This window comes from Bos indicus x Bos taurus, chromosome 25, assembly GCF_003369695.1.
Source record: "Bos indicus x Bos taurus breed Angus x Brahman F1 hybrid chromosome 25, Bos_hybrid_MaternalHap_v2.0, whole genome shotgun sequence".
Lineage (NCBI taxonomy): Eukaryota > Metazoa > Chordata > Mammalia > Artiodactyla > Bovidae > Bos > Bos indicus x Bos taurus.
Window position 1 is genome coordinate 25,050,082 of NC_040100.1, and position 22,073 is coordinate 25,072,154.

Here is a 22,073-nt window from a genome sequence, read left to right on the forward strand (position 1 = left end):
AGAATGTGATCCGGGTGATTTCCTGAGTTGGCCAAACAGGAAAGTTAGGTGAACACACAACGGGGACTGTTTTGTAAGGGAAATTGTCCCGATAGATAAAAAGCCCTCCTCCAAGATGCACGGCAATCCAATCTCCTGGCGGGTGGGGATCCATTTGGAAAGACCCTCTCTTTTTAATAAATCTTTGCTTCTAGTGTCCAAGTGCTTGCCCCCGATGTTAATGCCTAAAGGGTTATTCAGAGCAAGGCCACAGGCTCTGGTCATGTGTGGAGAGCAGTGTTCAAGTTGGAAAGGGTATTTGGGGGGTTGGTACCATGTACAGCAGAGATTTCAATCAAGCCTGACCTCCCAGTGATTGAGGTCACAGGCTGGCCATGGACCCCATCACATGCAGTGCAGTGGGCTAGACAGGCTAGCCCAGCGGACTTCAGACTGGGGCTACCCGAAGACTTCCCAAGACTTCTTGGTCATGTTTTATTCAAAGACAATCAATTTCCAAATCTTGGCTTCCTTGAGTGGGCCTACAGTGTTAGTTTCCGCATCCTGGCATTGCCCAGGGCGTAAAAAATCCCCAGGGGCCAAACAGGGATGCAGTTTGAAATGCTGGTGTCCCCCAGAGTCTTCTTCACTTTCCATATGTAATAACTACCAAGTTTTAGAATGTGTTTAATTGGCTTTGTGAACTACTATTAGTTGTATTAATAACTCAAACCAGAAAAATATTTTTAATACTAGGAACCTATAGGCATGGGAAAATTATCCTGCGGGCCCATAACATGAACTAGGATATGAAATGTTTAGCAACAGACTGGGGTGGCAGAGTTTTGATTTGTAGCATTTGCCAGTTTCCATGGCTGATTTCAAGCTACCAGCCTGATAACGTAATACTGAGGTAGGAGGGGGCTCACACAGCCGGATGGAGCAGCTCAGCACATGGCAGCCCTGGATCCCCACGAAATACGCAGGGAAACCCTCAGTGTACAGTGGTTTTCCACAGGTGGTTGGGGACCAGAAATGTTTGCATTACCGGGAACCTACTAGAAATACACATCCAGACCCCTACCCCAGGCAAGCGGAGCCCAGCCATGTGTGTTCTTAACAAGTCCCCTGGTGATTCTGTTGGACACTGGATAAAGCTGAGACCCACTGACTACTGGTTCTCTATCCTGGCTGCATTTAAGAATTACCTGGGTAGATTCTGAAGCCTGTTGGTACCTAGGTCTCTCCCCAGACATTCTGATGTAATTGGTCTGGAGCCTAGGCATCAGTATTCATTCAAAGCTCTTGTATATTGCTAAGATTCAGGCAGGGTCAAGAAACCCAAACCAGGGTTTCTTTAAGGAAACGTGACTACAAAGACCCTAAGAGCAGGTCACAGGAGCCTCAATGTCTCAATATATAAGCCGTATGAATGACATTCTCTCTGGCCTACAAGTGTCAGACAGACCCTTCAGGCTACTGGTAGCATGGGAGGAAGGAGGAACTGGCTGACAGGAGGAGTTCCCAGCCCTTGGGAACTCTTTAATTCCTCAACCCTGCTGGGAGAATCCACCCGCATGCCTTTCCTTTGTCCCAGGATTTTAACCAGTCCTGTCACGCCTTGAGATGCTCTTCCCCAGCTCCACATTTTGACCTTGCCTGGGTAAAGCTCCTCTCTCTTTCAGATCATTATACAAAAATCTTGAGGGAGAAGAGTCAAAAGGGATGCTAGGGACAATCCTTCCAAGTTGGAGTGTCAAGACACTAACTGGAGTTGATGGGATCACCTGGAACTCTGAGCACTCCTGGTGCCCAGCCTCACGCTGGCCGATCGAGTCAGACTCTCTGGAGGTCGGGACAGTCCATTGGTGCAAACACACTGGCAAACTGACATTTTAAAGTGAAACAGTGTGTGCATCCCCCACAAGGCAGTGATTCCACTTCTTTATCCAGCCCCTAGAGAAGCCCTTGCTCACTGGCACACATGAATGAAGATGTTCATGACAGCAGAAAAAACTGGAAACAGCCCAAAAGTCCATCACCAGCTGACTGCATCAATAAACGCTGATTTCCTGGATTGGTGAATATACAGCAGTGAACCCGAATGAAACTACTCATGTCAGCTTGTGTTAGCTTACAGTATTGAAGGAAAGGGTGCGAGGCACAGAGTAACACAGAGTGTGATCCTACTTTTAACACATCTAGATGTTAAGGGATACCTATAAAGATGAGAAGAACTCTAAAGAAAAGCAAGATCATGATCATCACTAAGGTTAGGGTGAGTGGCTTCGTAGGGGGAGGGGAGCCTTAAAAGTGCCCACAGAGTTCCACTTGCTTAACTGGGATGATGGTTACATGAGTAATTGCTTTATAAGTTATATGTGTTTTATGGTAGCTGTTATTATGTATATGTCTCCCCCCTCAAATAAAAGGTAAGAAGATGGCAGGGTATTACTTGAAATTACAAAGTCAACTAATAAAGGAATGGAAAGGAGCAATTTAAGCCTTTTGGGAGGGCGTGAATGGGGTGGAAGCAAGCTGATTCTCATGTGTCAGTCACAGCAGGAAATCAGGAGACAGTGTCTAAACGCCTCCTGACCCTAACACCCTTAACCACCCAGAGAGACAGCTGAGAGCTCAAAGTGACTGCCAGAGAAGACGGCGACGGCACTGATGCTCATTCAGCCTCCTGCTTTATCCTATATACCCGTAGCCAGGGGAACCATGTACAAGGATGACTTTGCTGAAAAACTAAGAAACATAAAACCTCTCCCTAGTGGTTTTTCTCCTCCTGGTCTTGATGGAACAGAACCTTGCACAGATAGGTTATTCAGGAGAAAGACAGAGCAAGGGAAGAGGCAGCGGGGAGGAGCAGGCGGGGAGATGAGAGACCCCAGTTTCCACCTTAGTTTAGAGACATCCTGAGGTTGGCTTCCATCACGAATGGACGGCTGCCTCCGTGCCCCTGTGCTGTCCTTGTCTCCCTTCGGCAGGCTGGTGAGCAGCCAGTTCCGGAAGGGCTTGAGAGAGTGGAAAATCCCGGGTGATGCGCCAGCCCTTCAGCTTCAGTCAAAGGAACTGTGACAAGAAAGGCCTCGCATATTAATGAGACCCGCTTACACTCTCCGCCTCTCGATCACCCCCCTACACTCTCCGGTTCCAGCCGGTCACAGAGCTGAGAACTCCAGACGTGGTTAGAGAAGCTGCCTAAGATGCAGGGAGGGTCACCCAGATGCTCATTCAGAGTTGCCCACGTGTGGCCTCAGTGCAAAGGGTCCCAGACCTTGACAAGTAGAATCTCGGAGAGTGAGGCCTGGGAATCAGGACTGCTCCCACCACTGTGCTTTGAGTGATCCTTCTGGATGTGACAAGTTTGGGAAAGAGCACGGTATCGCTCAGCCATCACTCAGGGCCTGTTTCCCGAGGGCCCACGTTTGAGAGGTGCCCTGCCTCCTAAAGGCTTGGGGGGCGGCAATTGAGACAAGACCCGCAAAGGGGTCACTCAGCACTGAGTCAGATCCACAGAAACACGCACTGCACATTAGCCATTACTATTTTCAGGGCATAGTCTCTGACCTCAAGGAGCTCACAGCCTAGAGGGAGAGGCAGGAAAATTAACAAGGAATTAGAGATGCTTCCCTGGTAGCTCAGCTAGTAAAGAATCCACCTGCAATGCAGGAGGATTTGATTCCTGGGTTAGGAAGATCCCTTGGAGACGGGATAGGCTACCCACTCCAGTACTCATGGGCTTCCCTGGTGGCTCAGACAGTAAAAAAAAATCTGCCTGCAATGCAGGAGACCTGGGTTCGACCCCTGGATGAGGAAGATCTCCTGGAGTAGGGCACGGCAACCCACTCCAGTATTCTTGCCTGGAGAATCCCGTGGACAGAGGAGCCTGGCGGAATACAGTCCATGGGGTTGCAGAGAGTCGGACACAACTGAGCGACTGAGCACAGCACACAGTACAGCACAGAGATGCTTACAAACCAGAGAGAGAAGCTGCTTCATCTCTGCCCAAAGCAGAGACTGGTTCACACTCTCAAGTCAGCAGTATGCGTATAAGGATTAAAATATGTTTTTTAAATCTGGTTAGCACTCAGTTTTTAGGATTCCAGGTAAATAATAAAACAGCACTTCTCTGGTGCTCATTGGGCCCTTTGCACATACAAAGGAGCAGTGAGGTACATGCTATTCTTTTCCCAGTGATCGTACAGATGAGGAAACGGAGGCATGCACAAGGGGCCTGGGGTCACACTGTGGGCTGCCTGGCTCCCGCATTCACGCCCTTACCCTCTCCAGGGTCTTGGTCTCCCCCTAGCGAGATGATTTCTGTAATAAAGACATAATAAAGTTCACTTCCCCCATAGACAGTTTAGGAACAACCACAATGCCCAACCCCTGGGGAATGAATAGATATCTGATACTTTATAAACTTCATAAAACAGGAGGCTGCCATTGCAAATGTGCTTCTGCAAAGTTTAAAGGAACAAGGAGACAAGCCAAGGGCAAAATACAGTGGAATTTATAAAATTCCTGTACATTTTGATTATGCACATTTCTTGCTCCATTCCCAAAGTTAACAATGTCCCCAGAGGGGACACTGTGGCTTCTGTCTGGTGGTGTCGAAAGCCAACCAAGCTGATTCCTCTGAAAGTAAAGCAGAATTTAGTTTCTTCCACTCAGCCATCTCTGCCCCAGTTTTCCCTCTTGCCTTTCTGAAAAAAATTTTTTTAAAAACACAAGTGAAAAAACATTAAAACACGTGACTCCTAGTTTACGTTTGTCCCTGAGTGAGCTGTTCATAGTACATCCTTTAAATGTGACTGCCCTATAAAAAAAAGTTACATTCATAACTAAGTTGTAGCCCAGCTTTTTAACTGTCTAAACAACAACAACAAAAAACTAAACATAGATTAAATGATTGAAAAGAAATGGGTGAATTTTCGTTTTCCCAAATGTCTACAATATACATGCATTGCTATACTGTTGGGAAAATTTTTCTAAAAGAATTATCAGAAAATATACCAGGCAGAAGAAAAACAGACTGTCAGAGCATCAACAGGTGCATGGTGTTACTGTGATCAGGCAGAGCACAGAGGTGGGGAGAGGAAAAGAGGAGGAAGGTGAGGAGCTGCAGAGCTTGGAGGGGCGGGGTGCTGGCCTCCTGGTATCAGCAGACCCAGTGTTAGGATGTTGGGAGACCCCAGGGAGAGCTCTACCCAGGGTGGAGTTGCCTTAGTAGAGTGGTGGTGGTGGTTTAGTCGCTAAGTCATGTCCAGCTCTTGTGACTCCATGGACTGTAGCCCACCAGGCTCCTCTGTCCATGGGATCTCCCAGGCAAGATTACTGGAGTGGGTTGCCATTTCCTTCTCCAGGGGATCTTCCCAATCCAGGGATTGAACCCAGGTCTCCCACATTGCAGGCAGATTCTTTACCAAATGAGTCTTCATGGAAGCCTTAGTAGAGGTGACCAATCAAAAAATATTAATGAAATGTATGCTAGAACAGTTTGCTTGTTCACAGAAGGGACGATTTTGGAGACAAGTGGACCCAGTGTTTGAATCCTGGCTCTTCCATCTAATAGCTGGGTGAGCCAGTCCCAGCCTCATTTCCTCGTTTGAAATAAGTGAAATAATCTTGCCCTCACAGAGTCCTTAGGAAGATTAGGGAGATAATGTACCTAAAGTGCCCAGTGCAGGAATTGATATGTAGCAGGTACTCAACAAATGTAACTTCTTCTTTCCTGAGTGGCCTGTAGAAATACAAGCTGAAGTGCTGCTAAAGAGTTCACTTCAGTTCAGTTCAGTCGTGTCTGACTCTGCAACCCCATGAATCGCAGCACGCCAGGCCTCCCTGTCCATCACCAACTCCCGGAGTTCACTCAGACTCACGTCCATCGAGTCAGTGATGCCATCCAGCCATCTCATCCTCTGTCGTCCCCTTCTCCTCCTGCCCCGAATCCCTCCCAGCATCAGAGTCTTTTCCAATGAGTCAACTCTTCGCATGAGGTGGCCAAAGTACTGGAGTTTCAGCTTTAGCATCATTCCTTCCAAAGAAATCCCAGGGCTGATCTCCTTCAGAATGGACTGGTTGGATCTGCTTGCAGTCCAAAGGACTCTCAAGAGTCTTCTCCAACACCACAGTTCAAAAGCATCAATTCTTCAGTGCTCAGCTTTCTTCACAGTCCAACTCTCACATCCATACATGACCACTGGAAAAACCATAGCCTTGACTAGACGGACCTTTGCTGGCAAAGTAATGTCTCTGCTTTTCAATATGCTATCTAGGTTGGTTATAACTTTTCTTCCAAGGAGTAAGTGTCCTTTAATTTCATGGCTGCACTCACCATCTGCAGTGATTTTGGAGCCCAAAAAAAGAGTTCACTTAGCATCATTAAAACTCATGTCACTCATTTGAAAGTTATTTATCTTCAAGCTCAGCTATCAAACACAGTCAAGGGCCTGAAAGTAAGCAGAAGCCGTGTAGATGCTTTGGAATGTGTTCCCCAAACTCTGGTATATTAGTCACAAGAGAGTCTCTGAGACCCCTCTCAGAGCAGTGTGCCCATTCCTAAAGCATCATACTGGCAAGCTGAGTTATCCTTGGAGCATAACTGAATTTAGGAATGAATTAGTTTCCCAATAGGCTTCCCTGGTGGCTCAGACAGTAACGAATCTGCCTGCAATGCAGGAGACCCAGGTTCAATCCTTGGGTCAGGAAGATTCCCTGGATAAGGGAATGGCAACCCACTCCAGTATTCTTGACTGGAGAATTCCCTGGACAGCAGAGCCTGGCAGGCTACAGTCCATGGGGTTGCAAAGAGTTGGACATGACTGAGCGATTAACACACACACACATGCACATACACAGTGTCCCAGTGGCTGATAAGCACATGAAAATGTGAGGGTCCACAGTGGGACAGCCACGACACACCCACCAGAATGATTACAATGAAAATGTCTCATCACACTAAGTGTTGACAAGGATGCAGGACAACTTAATGCTCAGGCATCACTATGGAGATGGGAAACCGTCCCACCACTTCAGCAAACTATTTGAAAGTATCTTGCCAAATTAAATATTATTATACACTCTTAGGCCCATCAATTCCACTCCTGGCTAATCCTCAACTGAAGTGAGTACTGACATCCACCAAAAAACACATGGGCTTCCCTGGTGGCTCAGATGGTAAAGAGTCTGCCTGCAATGCAGGAGACCCGCTTAGAATGTTCGTAAAAGCTGGATACAACTCAACTGTCTATCCATAAGTGATATACAAACTGTGATGGTATTCAAGGGAAAGAATGCTACAGTTTAGGGAAAAAGAGCAAACTGCTGCTGCACTCCACAATTTGGTTGAGTCTCCCAGATGCAATGTCCAGCAAAAGAAACCAGACACAGAGTCTATATTGAGTTTCCATTTATATGGAGTTTAAGAATAAGCAAAACCTTTTCCACAGTGATAGAAATCCAAATACAGTTTGCCTTGGGATCAGCTGCTGCCTGGTGGGGGCCTGAGAGAGGCCCCTGGAAGGTGGGGCCCATTCTTCAACCATCTGGGTGCTGTTACGTTGTATGTACATACAGACGAGTTCATTGCGCTGTACGCTGAGAATTAGTACATCCTGCTGAGTGTCACCTCAACAAAAGATAAAATAAAACAAAATAGGAAAACAGGGAGGAAGAGAACAGGCACCAGAATCTGGGGACTTTTTCATTCAGATCCAGGGCAGAGTCTGAGGTGCCTCGGTAGTCCCTGAGGGCTCCACACTTGCAACAGATTATTAACAATATCACAGAATTAATTAGAAAATTTGCATTTACTGAATGCTAGACATTATGTTCAGGCTTTACACAAATTTATCACCTCACTTAATATTCCTAGTCATTCCGGGAGATAGATTTCTAGTATTATTTCCATTTACTGATGAGAAAATTAAGGCCCAGAGACACTAAGCAACTTGCCCAAGGTCACAGAGCTAAAAGAAATGGCCCTGCCAGAACTCTAAGCCTGGTCTATCTGAGTCCAAAATCCATGGTCTTAACCACCATTCATACCAGTGTAGAGTAAGAACCGGGCCCCTGATTATGACCCAGAATCAGCCGACAGAGCTTAAAGTCATGTTCCAGACTTTCCAGTTAGGAAGGCAGGGGACTGTGCAATATATATTACCAAGGTTCTATTTCTTTTCTATTTTACTGGGCTGAATTTTTAAAATAAGACTGCTTTTTGATTATAAAAGCAGTTCACAGTCATTATAGAAAGTCTGAAAAATATAGAAAAAAAACGTGAAAAAAACTCCACATGTCCCCGCTGGAAGATGCTGACATGCAGAGGGTAATGTGAGTGCTCTGGTACGTTTCCCTCCCTTTCCTAATGGTGCCAGATGTTGGGTTGTGTTATTTTTGAGGAAAGTTGAGCCAACTTGGAAGCCACAAGGGACTGGGGTGGACAGTCTTGAATGTGCAGTAATTACTGGTGTTGACTTCTAAACAATGTAAACTCCGAATGAAGTCTCCTGGGAGGCAGCATTTTGTAAGTGGAAATATTTGGTGCTGGAAGTGACAATATTAGTTATTTTGAGACAGAATCTCAATATAAAGTTTTGACCCTGGAAAGGGAGACCATCAATAAAAGACTTGTTTTTCATAGATAACAGAAACTGAGGCTCCACCAGGGGAAGGGATGGGGCCATCGGAGCGTGGCTTAGTTGTTCAGGGCACAGCTTCTGAAACCAGGGGCCCTGGCTTTGAATCCCACCATCATTTACCAACTAAATCACCTGAGCAAGTTTCTTAACCAACCTCTTTGAAGCTTCAGCTCCCTCACTCATAAAATAGGGTTAGTAATAGAGTGCAAAGGGTGAAGAGATGGAGCCTGCCTGGCACGTGGTTGATGCCCAATAAAATTATTTCTCAATTATTCAGGTAATGCAAACTCCAGGCAAACTCCAGGAGATGGTGAGGAACAGGGAGGCCTGGCATGCTACAGTCCGTATGGTCGCAGTCGGACACCACTGGACAACTGAACAGCAACAATGTGGTGACTTTAGAACAACTGGAAATAAATATTTAAACAAATTTTCTTTAAATTATGTAGGTGAGCTTTTGTGCTACTCATATGTATTTATATATCAATTAGTATTTTCTTTCTACATCAGAATTTACAAAGGCAGTTCCATTTTGAAGTTATCAAGACTGGAGATTTAGCACAGCAGTTTAAACAGCCTCCATGTAGTAGGCTGTCCTTCGAAATTCTGCATCTTCAAAAGCCTAGTGAGTCCGGGGTGTGAATGAACACAGACGAACCCTGTCAGCCGTGTCTCATGACTTTTTTATTTATCTCTGCATTCTCAGCTGCTGCCGCCAAGAGTGAACCTTTAGAAATATCCCAGGCATTCTGAATGAACTTGGGGTATAAACAGTTCTCATCCAGTTCAGACTGGCAGAAGCTCTGTATATTGAATGCTGTCTTTAAGTGAAATGGAAACAGATCCCCCAGTTTATTTTTACACAGCTCCTCTGTAAGTATAACAAGTTAATAACTAACTGAGAAACTATTTCAGTCTGTACTTAGGCACCGTGACAGTATTCACTTATTATCTGGTGGTCAGTCCGGAACCCTGGGCTGACACAGCTCTAGACAAGAAACATCCAGGACTAGGAAGACAGTTTTATCAAACCTTAAAAGAAGGAGATGGGAAGTAGCATTCCAAGAGTTTCAGCACAGAGTTCTAAAAGGAAGCTCTCTGGTGTACTGAAAATAAAAAATCAAATATTCTCAAACTCTGACCTTGGAGAGAAACATACTGACTCCTAAACAAAGCTACTTTTTAGAAAGGATCTTTCATATCACCTATGTCATTTTTACCCTCTAAACATCTCCTAAACCCATCCACTTCTGTCGAATTCCACTGCCACCAGGTCATCCGATCCAGCCCCCACCTCCAGCCATGCTCATCCTTCTATAAAGCCCATCTGATGATGCCAATGCCCAGCTAAAGCCCTTTAAATGCTGCCTGCTGCCCCTAGGATCAAGGCCAAAGTCCTTAACCAGGCCCCTGAGGCCACTGCTCTCTCCCAGCTCCCCATCACCTCACACCTGCTTTCATCACTTAAGCCTTCTTTCAGTCCCCCTTCCAGGCTCAAGGTCTTTGCCTCCATCCTTTCCTCATCTGAAAGCCCTCACTGCCACTCATGTCTAGTTAATTACTAGGGGAACCTATTCAAACCTCCTGTTAAAGTCTCTCAAAGCATCCATCTGATGCCTCAGAACTTCTTTAGAGCGCTGGTCACAGTCTGTAATCAAGGATGCACGTGATTACTGGAACAGCATCTAGCTTCCCCAACTGGCTTAAGTTTCCAGGAGAGCAAGATGTTCACTTCTGTTCGCCACTGAACCTCCAGCGTCAGGCAGGCCCAGTCCTGTACCCAGAGCAGGCGCTCAGTCAATTGGAAGCCCCCAGGCCTTTCTCTCTCAGCCTCCCTCCAGACTATCAAAAGGACACACATGCTTACCAGCAACGGAAAGGATGCTCTAGTTCAGTGGGGATACCCAGACTTTAGCATCGGAGAGGCAAGTGTTTGAAGTATTTGCATCCAGGCTCCAGCTCTTACTACCAGCACACCCTTGGCCTAGTCACTAACCCTCAAACTGGGGGTTTTGTGGATCGTATTGCACATGGTTATCTTGATATTTAAATACATTAACTGAGATTACATACACAAATCCACCAGAAGAGTACCTGGCACACAGCAGATGCGACAGACGCTTAATAAATGGCGGTTCTTCTCAGGATTCAGATGGCTATTTCTCTGGTCTTCTAGGCAAAATATAACAAAATGTAACCAGGGGCTGCTGCCTTCCTTCTTACCTTCCTCGGCCACCACCTCTCGTGTGTTTGTTGATGCAAGACATAAAATGACGAACATACCAGACAGAGCCATGCTCTCTTGGAGCTAATCTATGTTTCAACTAAAAGGTAAGTGTTTTCAATATGCAGACAATATCTTCAACAGTTACATGAATTGGGTTAAACCCTCTCACAGACATTGCTGGGCAATGATCCAAAGAAACTGATCTTAGATACATACAAAGATTTAAGAGTGTGGACACTTATCTGGTGTGTGATACCAAAACACTTCTGTTTGGCTGAGGTGAGAAAACATTTAATGTCTGCTTATTCTGATTGCAGTTCCCAGGCTGGTAGGAAGGACCTGCACATCCCCCCACCATCTCCTCACAGGTATTCTGCTCTGTTTCCACTGCCTGTTGCAAATTTAATAGTGCTAGCAACAAGAACAACAATGATGAAAATAATGATAATCATTATAAGTACTATTTATTGAGTTCTTAAAATATATGCAAGCACATACATCCCTATGTTGTCTTTAACCTTCAAAACAACTCTCTGAAGGTATCATTATCTCCATTTTTCAGATGAGAACACCGAGGCTCTGAAAGTTAAGTGACTTCCCTAAGGTGCAAGTGTGGGATTCGACACCTCATTTGCCTGTTCCTGTTCTACTGCTTTTAAGAAAATCAACTCAAAGTTTGAATTAAAGATTCATGTTTTCAATATGTAAAAATATCTTCAAAAGCTGCACAAACGAAATTAAACCCTTAGGAGTGAAGGCAGCCGTGGCAGCAATATTTATAATGGTGAAACTGAAAAAGAAGTTTCCAATAAGAAAATAATTAAATTATGTAGCTAATCATGTAAAACAACTTTATAATATAGGGGGATAGGTCTACCACATAAAGTTAGATGAGAAAAAGCAGGGATACATGAAATAAGTGCTATGAAGTATCTCATTGGTATAGACTTGCAGCCTTTGTGCTCAAGCCTGTGCTGTGCAACTAGAGAAGCCCACAGACTGCAACAAGGAGCCCTTGTGTCACAATCAGAGAAAATGCATAGGCTGCAGCAAAAAAAAAAGAAATTAATTAAAAAAATACATTAAAAAATCCTTTCTATTCAATAAGCTAAGTCACTTCAGTCGTGTCCGACTCTGTGCGACCCCATAGACGGCAGCCCACCAGGCTCCCCATCCCTGGGATTCTCCAGGCAAGAACACTGGAGTGGGTTGCCATTTCATTCTCCAATCTAATTTAAAGACAATCTAATTTAAAAAGGTGGAGGATCTGAATAGACATTTCTCCAAAGAAGCTACACAAACAGCCAATAAATACCTGAAAAGACGCTCAATCATTTCATTAGGCATGTTGCTGTTCAGCCCTTCAGTCGTGTCCAACTCTTTGCAACCCCATGGACTGCAGCAGCATGCCAGGCTTCCCTGTGCATCACCATCTCCCAGAGCTTGCTCAAACTCATGTCGATTGAGTCAGTGATGCCATCCAAACATCTCATCCCTGTTTTCCCCTTCTCCTTCTGCCCTCAATCTGGCTCAGCATCAGGGTCTTTTCTAAAGAGCTGGTTCTTCGAATCAGGTGGCCAAACTATAGGAGCTTCAGCTTCAGCAGCAGTCCAAGGGACTCTCAAGAGTCTTCTCCAACACCACAGTTCAAAAGCATTGATTCTTTGATGCTCAGCCTTCTTTATGTCCAACTCTCACATCCGTACATGACTACTAGAAAAACCATAGCTTTGACTAAACAGACCTTTGTCAGCAATGTAATGTCTCTGCTTTTTAATATGCTATCTAGGTTTGTCATTGCCTTTTCTTCCAAGGAGCAAGCATCTTTTAATTTCATGGCTGAAGTCACCATCTTCAGTGATTTTGGAGCCCAAGAAAATTAAATCTGTCACTGTTTCCATTGTTTTCCCATCTATTTGCCATGAAGTGATGGGGCAAGATGCCATGATTTGAGTTTTAAGCCAGCTTTTTCACTCTCCTCTTTCACCTCCATCAAGAGCTCTTTAGTTCCTCTTTGCTTTCTGCCATTAGGGTGGTGTCATCTGCATATCTGAGGTTGTTGATATTTCTCCTGGCAATTTTGATTCCAGCTTGTGCTTCATCCAGCCTGGAATTTCACATGATGTACTCTGCATGGAAGTTAAATAAGCAGGGTGACAATATACGGCCTTGATGTACTCCTTTCCCAATTTGGAACCAGTCCATTGTTCCATGTCCAGTTCTAACTGTCACTTCTTGACCCTGAATACAGGTTTCTTAGGAGGCAGGTAAGGTGTTCCGGTATTCCCATCTCTTTAAGAATTTTCCACAGTTAAGCATGAGAAAAACATAATTCAAACCATACTGATACCACTTCACATCCACAAGGATGACTATAATCCAGCACACGGTTAATAACATGCGTTGGTGAGGATGTGCAAGAACCGGAACCCTGATCCACTGCTGGTGGGAATATAAAATGGTGCAACCACTGTGAAAACAATCTGACATGTCCTCAGCCAACTGAACGTAGAGTTACCATATGACCCAGCAATTCCACTCCTGGTTATACACCCAAGAGAGATGAAAACATGTGTCCACATAAAATCTCTCACATGAATGTTTATAGCAGCATTACTCATAGTAGCCAAAATATGGAAACAATTCAGATATCTGTCCACTGATAAACGGATGCAAAGGTGTGATACATCCATATACTGGAATACTATTTGGAAACATGAGTTGTGTCTTCCTCAGATTCATATGTTGAAGCTCTAATCCCCCACATGTGAATGAATTGAAGACAGAGCTTTTAAGGAGGTGATTAAAGTTAAATAAGGTCATAAGATGTAAATTGAAAGAACGGGAACCCTTATAAGAAGAGGAGAAGATACCAGAACTCTCTCTACACTGTGCGGGTAACAGCTAGAAGGCAGCTTCTGCAAGCCAGGAGAGCTCTCACTAAACCCACTCATGCTGGCACCTTGATCTTGGAAATCCAGCCTCCAGAACTCTGGGGGAAAAGATGTCTGCTGTTTTGAGTCCCCTAGTCTACAGTTTTTTGCAGCCATGTAATCAAGCCATAAAGAGAAATGATGTTACAACATGGATGAAGCTTGAGAACATTGTGCAAAGTGAAGAAGCCTGTCACAAGGACAAATCTATAGAGACAGAGAGTCTGTTAGTAGTCGTCTGGGGCTGGGAAGAATGGGAGTCTTATGGTTAAGCTATGGTTAAGCTGAGTAGGGTTCCCTTTGAGGGTGATGAAGATGTGCTGAAATTGATTGCAGTAATGGTTGCAAATTCTGTGAATTATACCAAAAGTCACTGAATTGTATGATACATGAATTACATCTGTGTTGTGTGTTAGTTGCTAAGTCATGTCCGACTCTTTTCGACCCCAGGGACTGTAGCCCATGAGGATCCTCTGTCCTGGAGCTTGCCAGATTCTCCAGTCAAGAATACTGGAGCAGGTAGTCATTCCCTTCTCCAGGGGATCTTCCCGACTCAGGGACTGAACGTGGGTCTCTTCCATTACAGGCAGATTCTTTAACATCTGAGCCATCAAGCAAGTCCCTGAATTATATCTAAAGTTATTTTTACAAAAGAAAGATCACATTTTAATAGCAATCATCGCTGGATGGTGAGACTTAGAATGATCTATTGCCTTGGTTAAAAAGTTTCTTTGGTTTTCAAGTAAAAAATAAAAAACAAGTTTTTCATTTTCACCAGAAATTTACTGAACAACATATTTACTGTTTTGTTCTATTACCTTCTGCCATTTTTCAGGCAATTTTATCTTCCCAAAGCTTTTATTTTTCTGAGCAAATAATTCACTTGTTCCAGGTGCCTTGTATAGTCTTCCAGGGAATTGAAATTTTTTTCATTAAAAAAATTTTGTAAAGACTGAAATGAATGGAAATCCAAAGATGTGATGTCTGGTGAATACAGTGGATTAATCAGAACTTCCCAGTCAAACTGTAACATTTTTTGCCTGGTCATCAAAGAAACATACTGTCCTGTGTTACCCTGATGGAAGATTATGCGGTTTTTGCTGACTAATTCACCTACAGTTGGTCTAACTGGGAGCAGTCCTTGTTGGAATTAACCGTTTGGTTTTCCAGAAGGAGCTCACAATAGAGGACTCCCTTCAATCCCACCATATACACAACATCACTGTCTTTGGATGAAGACCCACCTTTGGTGTGGTTGGTGGTGGTTCATTTCGCATACCCCACAATTTCTTCCATTCCACATTACTGTATAGTATCCACTTTTCATCACCCATTCCAATTTGTTTTAAAAACAGAACATTTTCATTACCTTTAAGTAGAAAGTCACACGTGGAAATATGGTCAAGAAGGCTTTTTTTCTTCACTTATGTGGAACCCAAACATCAAAGTGACTAACATTACCTAGCTGGTGCAAATGATTTTCAACAGTTGATTTGGATATTTTGAGTAGGTCGGCTATCTCCTGCATGGTATAATGTTGATTGCTTTCAATTAATGTCTCAATTTGATCACCATCAACTTGTCTACACAACTGTGGAGTGTTATCCAGCGAGAAATCTCCAGCACAAAACTTTGCAAAACACTTTTGACATGTTCTGTCAGTCACAGCACCTTCTCAATTCATTGCTGTTGTTGCTCAGTTGCTAAGTTGTGTCTGACTCTTTGGGACCCCACAGACTACAGCACACCAGGTCCTTGGTCCCCCACTATCTCCCGGAGTCTGCTCAAATTCATGTCCATTGAGTCGGTGATGCTATCTAACCATCTCATCCTCTGCTGCCCCCTTCTCCTCCTGCCCTCAATCTTTCCCAGCATCCGGGTCTTTTCCAATGAGTTGGCTCTTCACATCAGATGGCCAAAGTACTGGAGCTTCAGCTTCAGCATCAGTCCTTCCAATGAGTATTCAGTGCTGATTCCCTTTAGGATTGACTGGTTTCATCTCTTTGCTGTCCAAGGGACTCTCAAGATTCTTCTCCAGCACCACAATTAGAAAGAATTGATTCTTCAGTGCTCAGCCTTCTTTATGGTCCAATTCTCACATCTGTACATGACTACTGGAAAAACTATAGCTTTGACCTTTGACCTATAGATCGTTATTGGTAAAGTGATGTTTCTGCTTTTTAATATGCTGTCTAGGTTTGTCATAGCTTTCCTTCCAAAGAGCAAGAACCTTTTAACTTCATGACTGCAGTCACCATCTGCAGTGATTTTGGAGCCCGAGAAAATAAAAGCTGCAGAAATCTTTTTGTGTTTCAGTTGTGTTTTTACCTTTAGTGAAATAATAAAGCATATTATGCCAAAATGTTTTTTCTTCCTTCTTCAATATTAAAATGGCTACACAAAATTCACCAATTTTGATAAGTTGTTTTTTTAAAAAAAAATGCACACAGGTATGACAGCTATCATAGTACAATATAATGAAATCACTTCAAATGAAGTTAAAGACAAAGCTGAACCATAAAGAAGGCCAACCAACTGCCAAAGAATTGATGCTTTCAAACTGTGGTGCTGGAGAAGACTCTTGAGAGTCCCTTGGACAGCAAAAAGATCAAACCAGTCAATCTTAGAGGAAATAAACCCTGAATACTCATTTAGAAGGACTAATCCAGAATCTGAAGCTCCAATACTTTGCCCACTAGATGCAAAGAGCTGATTCATTGGACAAGACTCTAGTACTGGGAAAGATTGAGAGCAGGAAGAGAAGGGGGTGACAGAGAACGAGATGGTAAGATGTCACCACCAATTCAATGGACATGAACTTGGGCAAACTCCAGGAGATGGTGAGGGGCAGCGAGGCCTGCTGTCCATGGGGTCGCAGAGTCGGACACAACTTAGAGACTAAACAACAGCAAGCACCACTAGAGCCATCTTATGGGAAACAAGCCAAATGAACTTTTTGGCCAACCCAATACTCTTTTTGTTCAACCTTCCAGAAAGAAAGTTAAGAAGAAAGTTATTTTTTAAAATTCTGTTAGAACAAGTGCTAGCAGTGTTCATATTCCTTTTCTACAAAGCTGATAAAGCTTACACCTCTGCAAGAGTTGAATGCACACTAATGATAACTCCTCCAGGGCAGGCTTCTCAGGGTTTCCTGTTCTCTCATGTACATTATCTCTTGTGAGATTCACACCTTCTCTGTGTTGTAAGCAAGGCAAATACCTATTTTCTTTCTGAATCTATTTATGTCCTTTTCCTCCCTAAAAGGATTTCAGATAATTTTGGAGGCTGGCCAAAACGTCCTTTCATTTCATCTGAATGAAAATTTTGGCCAACCCAGTACAATAAAATACAGTTAACAAAAACAGAAAACAAAAAGGCAGATCTAAAGAGAAATGGAGAACTTAGATATGCTAACCAGGAAGAGTCAATAAGTTGCTATAAATGAGCTTTAAATTGAACTCTGAGCTTCCTGGCAGACAAGGCAAAAAGGAAAAGTTAGGGAATAAAGAACCATTTCCCAAGGGGAGCTACATTTTTCTTGGTACTGTTTGCCGGATAACATTTCTCATGCGGAAATTTATTTTTGTAAAAGGATTTTATGGCCCACGACCCAGGAATACTACTCCTAGGTGTATACTCAAGAGACACTCTTAGATATATACCTAGAATGTTCATAGCAGTTACATTCGTCATAGCTAAAAGTTGGAAATAATTCAAATATCCTTCAAGAGTAGAGTGATAAACAACTGTAATATGTTTATACAATGGAATGCTATACCACCAGTGAAAAAGAACAAATTACTGATATATCCAAGATGGCTGAGTCACACAAAATACGGAGTGAGGAAGCCAGATATAAAAGAGAACACACTACATGAGTTTTATTTAAATGATGATCAAAACACAGTAAACCTAGTTGAGGATGATAAAAATCAAAACAGTGATTATCTAGGGGGGTCAGGGAGGTGAGAGGTTAGGAAGGTGGGTGGGGTGGATTGACTGGGATGGGTATGGAGGAGCCTTCACAAATAACGGTAATGTTGGCACTAAGCTGGTTGGTTGGTGGTTACCTGAGGGGAAATATCTATTCAGATCCTCTGCCCGTTTTTAAATGTTTGAGGTTTTTCTTTTTTTGATGTTGAGTTATATGAATTATTGGTATCTTTTAGATACTAACCCCTTATCAGATTCACTGGGTGGTGTTTTCATTTTTTCAAGTTTCCTTCTCTGTGCAAAAATTTTTTAGTTTGAAGTGGTCTCATTTGGGTTTTTTTTGCTTTTATTTCCCTTGCCTGAGGAGACATACTGCCCCCTCCCAAATCACTTAGCCTGATGTCAAAGAATGTACTGCCTATGTTTTCTTCTAGTAGTTTTAGGTCTTACATTTAAAAGAATAAAACTGGACTACTTTGTCACACCATATGCAAAAATAAATTCAAAACGGATTAAAGATGACTTATTTAAGACCTAAAATTACTTCAGTTTTTAAAATGCATATGGTAACCCACTAATTGATTTCACCATCCACAGTGGGAAGAACACTGCTCTAACAGGAGTCAAAAACTGTATGACTTACAATAGTCACTGATCATCATTGAACCCCTACTGTCTGGGAGGCATTGGACTGAACATGTTACATGCACCATTTCATATGAGTTTCTCTAGGATCCATTGATGGGAGTACTTTTATCATTTCTATTGTACAGATGAAGAAACTAAAGGTCAGAGAGGTTAAATAACTTTCTCAAGATCCCACAATCAGTGAGAATTGACAGATGAGCATTAGCTCAAGTCTTTTTAACTCAAATAACCTTGTCTCTAAGTTGGACCTTTAGGAGGATGTTAGTTTCATTTTATAGTTAAAAGATGGTTAAAAGATCAGTTAAGTGCTTTGCTCAAGGATACACAGCTAGGATACCTCCAATCAGGGTTTGAATATAAAGCTTGGGACTCCAGGCCCAGGACTTTTCCTGCTGTTATAAGCTGCTCACTCTGGAACAGCTTCAAATATCATTCCAAAGCCTCTTAAATGACAAGTCTTCAGATGCCACAAAAAGCAAATGAGGGCAACTCCCATACACATGGCAAAAGTATAATACATGCAAAAGACTCAGTCTCCTCTACCTCCCACCTGCTCAGATGGGATAAATAAAACACTTTCTAAAAAGTCTTTCTAAGTCTTCCTATACACCAAAATATTATCAGGGACAGCACAGTGGGTAGTTTTGTTTTGTTTGATCTCTTGAAACTTTTCTGTATTTTTCAGAATGAGAATACGGGACAGTTTTTAAATTATAGTTCTAAAAAGAATCAGATTAGCCTCCATAGCTCTACACCTTTAAATTTTTCCATGTCCTGGACTAATGAGAGTTTAATCTAAAAATTGGGAAGACATTTTAGCTGCTCAGATCCTAAATTTAGATCCTCAGGGTGAATACCATGCATCAGCCAGGGTTGGACTTGTGCTTACAGAGAGAAGACGGGACAATTAGGTGGGTGGAACCATTGCCTTTTAAACCAGGCTAACGGGTGTAAAGGAACATGTGCTTCATGCCCTCAGCAGTTTAATCAGAGGGTGGGTCCTGATGGATTTCGCAAAAAACCAAACACCAGCAGATTTCTCCAGAGCTTAACTCCATAAATAACATCTGTGCATTGCAGCATAAGGAGGTGGGGAAAAGGAAGGATTTCTAAGCCCTCTTCCTTTCTGAGTGACCCTGGGTACATTGTTCAACCTCTCTGTTCCTCAGTTTCTTCATCTATAGAGTGGAGACCATACAGTACCTAGGTCAAAGGGCTGCTGAGAAGACTGAGTCCCTACTAAGGATATGCTTAGAACAGTGGTTGCTTCATAGGAAGCATATGGGAGTGTGAACAGTCCTTTTTATTATTTTAGAAAAGATGGATAATATATTTCCTTTTATTTATTTGTTTGGTTGGTTGCTTGGAAACAACTCTGATTACCTTAGACTGACCTTGTCCATAGGGTGTTTGTCAAGCTGGATGATTTGGGAAGGGGATTGTGTAACACAGATTCATTCACTGAATCAAATACTTCTTGAACATCTATCACATGTATGCTGGGCACTGTGCTAGGAGCTTGGATAGAGCAGTAAATGACACAGAAAGGAAAAAATCCCCAAGCTGCCACAGGAAGCGTCCATGTTCCAGTGTAGTCACAATAAGCAAATAATATGCAATAAACAAAATAAATTATTAAAATTCTGGGCAAGTCAGAAGAATTAAAAACTTGAAAAATTATTAACCAGTGACTAAATATAATTAAATACATCACATAGTCAAAGACAGTTTGTAAAGGAAATACAGTGATTACAATATAATCGATTCTCTATGGTGCAGCCCCCAGAACATACACTGGACTCAGGGCACCCCGTCATCCTGGAGCTGGCTTTGTCCTATATCCTTCATCACAATCAGAGTTGAAGGGCAATCACTTTATTTCTCCAAAGTGGCAAAGAAGAAATGGCACCAACACTAAGTTCTTCATCTATGTCCATGCGTGTTTTAATACAAGTCTGGAAGTGGCCAGTTCCTTTTGAATCACCCTGTAGATAACATGTTAGATGGAGATGAGCAGGGCAGAGGGATGGGGGTGGTCAGGGAGAAGGCACTGAGAAGGTAACAATTAAGCAGAGTCTGATGGAGGTGAGGGAGAGAGCCATGAGGGAATCTGGGATCTGCGCCTTCACTTTTTTCCTCCTAATTTTTTTACTGTGATAAAATACACATAAGATAAAATTTACCATCCTAACCACCTTAAAGTGTACCATTTGGAGGTATTAAGTACACTCATACCATCACCACGATCCATCTCTAGAACTCCTCATCTTGCAAAACAGAAACTCGGCACTCATTAAACAAGAACGTCCCTTTCTCCCCTCCACCCAGCTTGTGCAAACCACCATCTTCCTTTTTGTCTCTATGGATGTTACTACTCTAAGTGTCTGATTTCAGTGGGATCATTCAGTATTTATCTTTTTGTGACCGGCTTATTTCACTTAGCGAAATGTCCTCAAGGCTCATCCACGTTATGGCATGTGTCAGAACGTCCTTAGGACTGAACAATATTCTACTGTATGGACACACCATATATGTCCTATCCATTGATGGACACTTGGGTTACTTCTACCTTTGGCTATTGTGACTAATGCTGCCATTAACATGTGTGTACAAACATCTCATCGAGGCCCTGCCTTCTTTCTTGTATATGCCCCAAAGTGGAATTTCTGGCTCATGGGTAATTCCTTAAAAAAATTTTTTAAGGAACCACTTTATCTATATCATTTTACATTCCTAGCAATAATGCAAAATGGTCCATTTTTTCCACATTCTCATCAATACTTATTATTTTCTATTTTTTCATAGTATCCATCTTAATGGGTGTAAGGTAGTCTGTGCCTTCATTTTTATTTATATGACAGCTTTATGAAATATAACTCACATGCCATACAATTCACTCATTTAAAGTACACAATTCAATGATTTTTAGCATATTCACAGACAGGTGCAACCATCACCACAGTCAACTTCACAACATCTTCATATTCCCCTAAAGAATCCCCTTACCTCTCAGCTGTCACCCCCATTCCCTCAGCCTCCCAGGCCCAGGCAAGCACTAATCTGCTTTGTATCTCTACAGATTTTCCTATTCTGGACATTTCACATAAAGGGAATCACATAATATGTGGTCTTTTGTGTCTGGCTTCTTGTACTTAGCAAATTTTCAAGTTCTCAAGGTTCATCCACATTCAAGCATTATCAGTCCTTCATTGCTTTTTATGGGGTGGCCTTCATGTCTGCATTGAACATCTGTTGCACTTTTGAGAGCATGAATTCCAGACCTCTCCCTCAGCCTAATCGGGGGGACTGTCAGAAAGAAAGGGTATGAGGACAGCAAGGCAGTATGATGCTGTGGAAGTCTAAACGTCCTCAGTTCTGCTCCTTAGCAGCTGTCGACCAAAAGCAAGTGACTTAACATCTGAGACAAGAGATGGGGTAACAATAGGTTATTCTCATTACATTTGTTATGAAGATTAAAATAATATATTTAAGGCATGTGGTAGGCATTCATAAAGACCATGGATCTTTGCAGACACCAAGGTGTGGCAGCTAAGGGTAAGGACAACGCTATCCTGTAGGCTGGACACCACAGCAGGAGCAGTTTCCCATGGCCCTCCCTCTGTGAGCTTGATTTTCACTCAGGGAGTCACCCTGGGTATGACAGAAATCCCTCAGTCTAGGAGACATCTTCCAACTCTTCAA

The 22,073-nt window shown here is 42.9% G+C and overlaps 1 protein-coding gene across 1 annotated transcript in view; it reads right to left on the reverse strand.

The window, feature by feature from the left end:
- IQCK (IQ motif containing K) overlaps positions 1-22,073 on the reverse strand; it is a 163,301-nt gene that overhangs the window by 3,045 nt on the left and 138,183 nt on the right. The gene's annotated exons all lie outside the window — the stretch shown is intronic.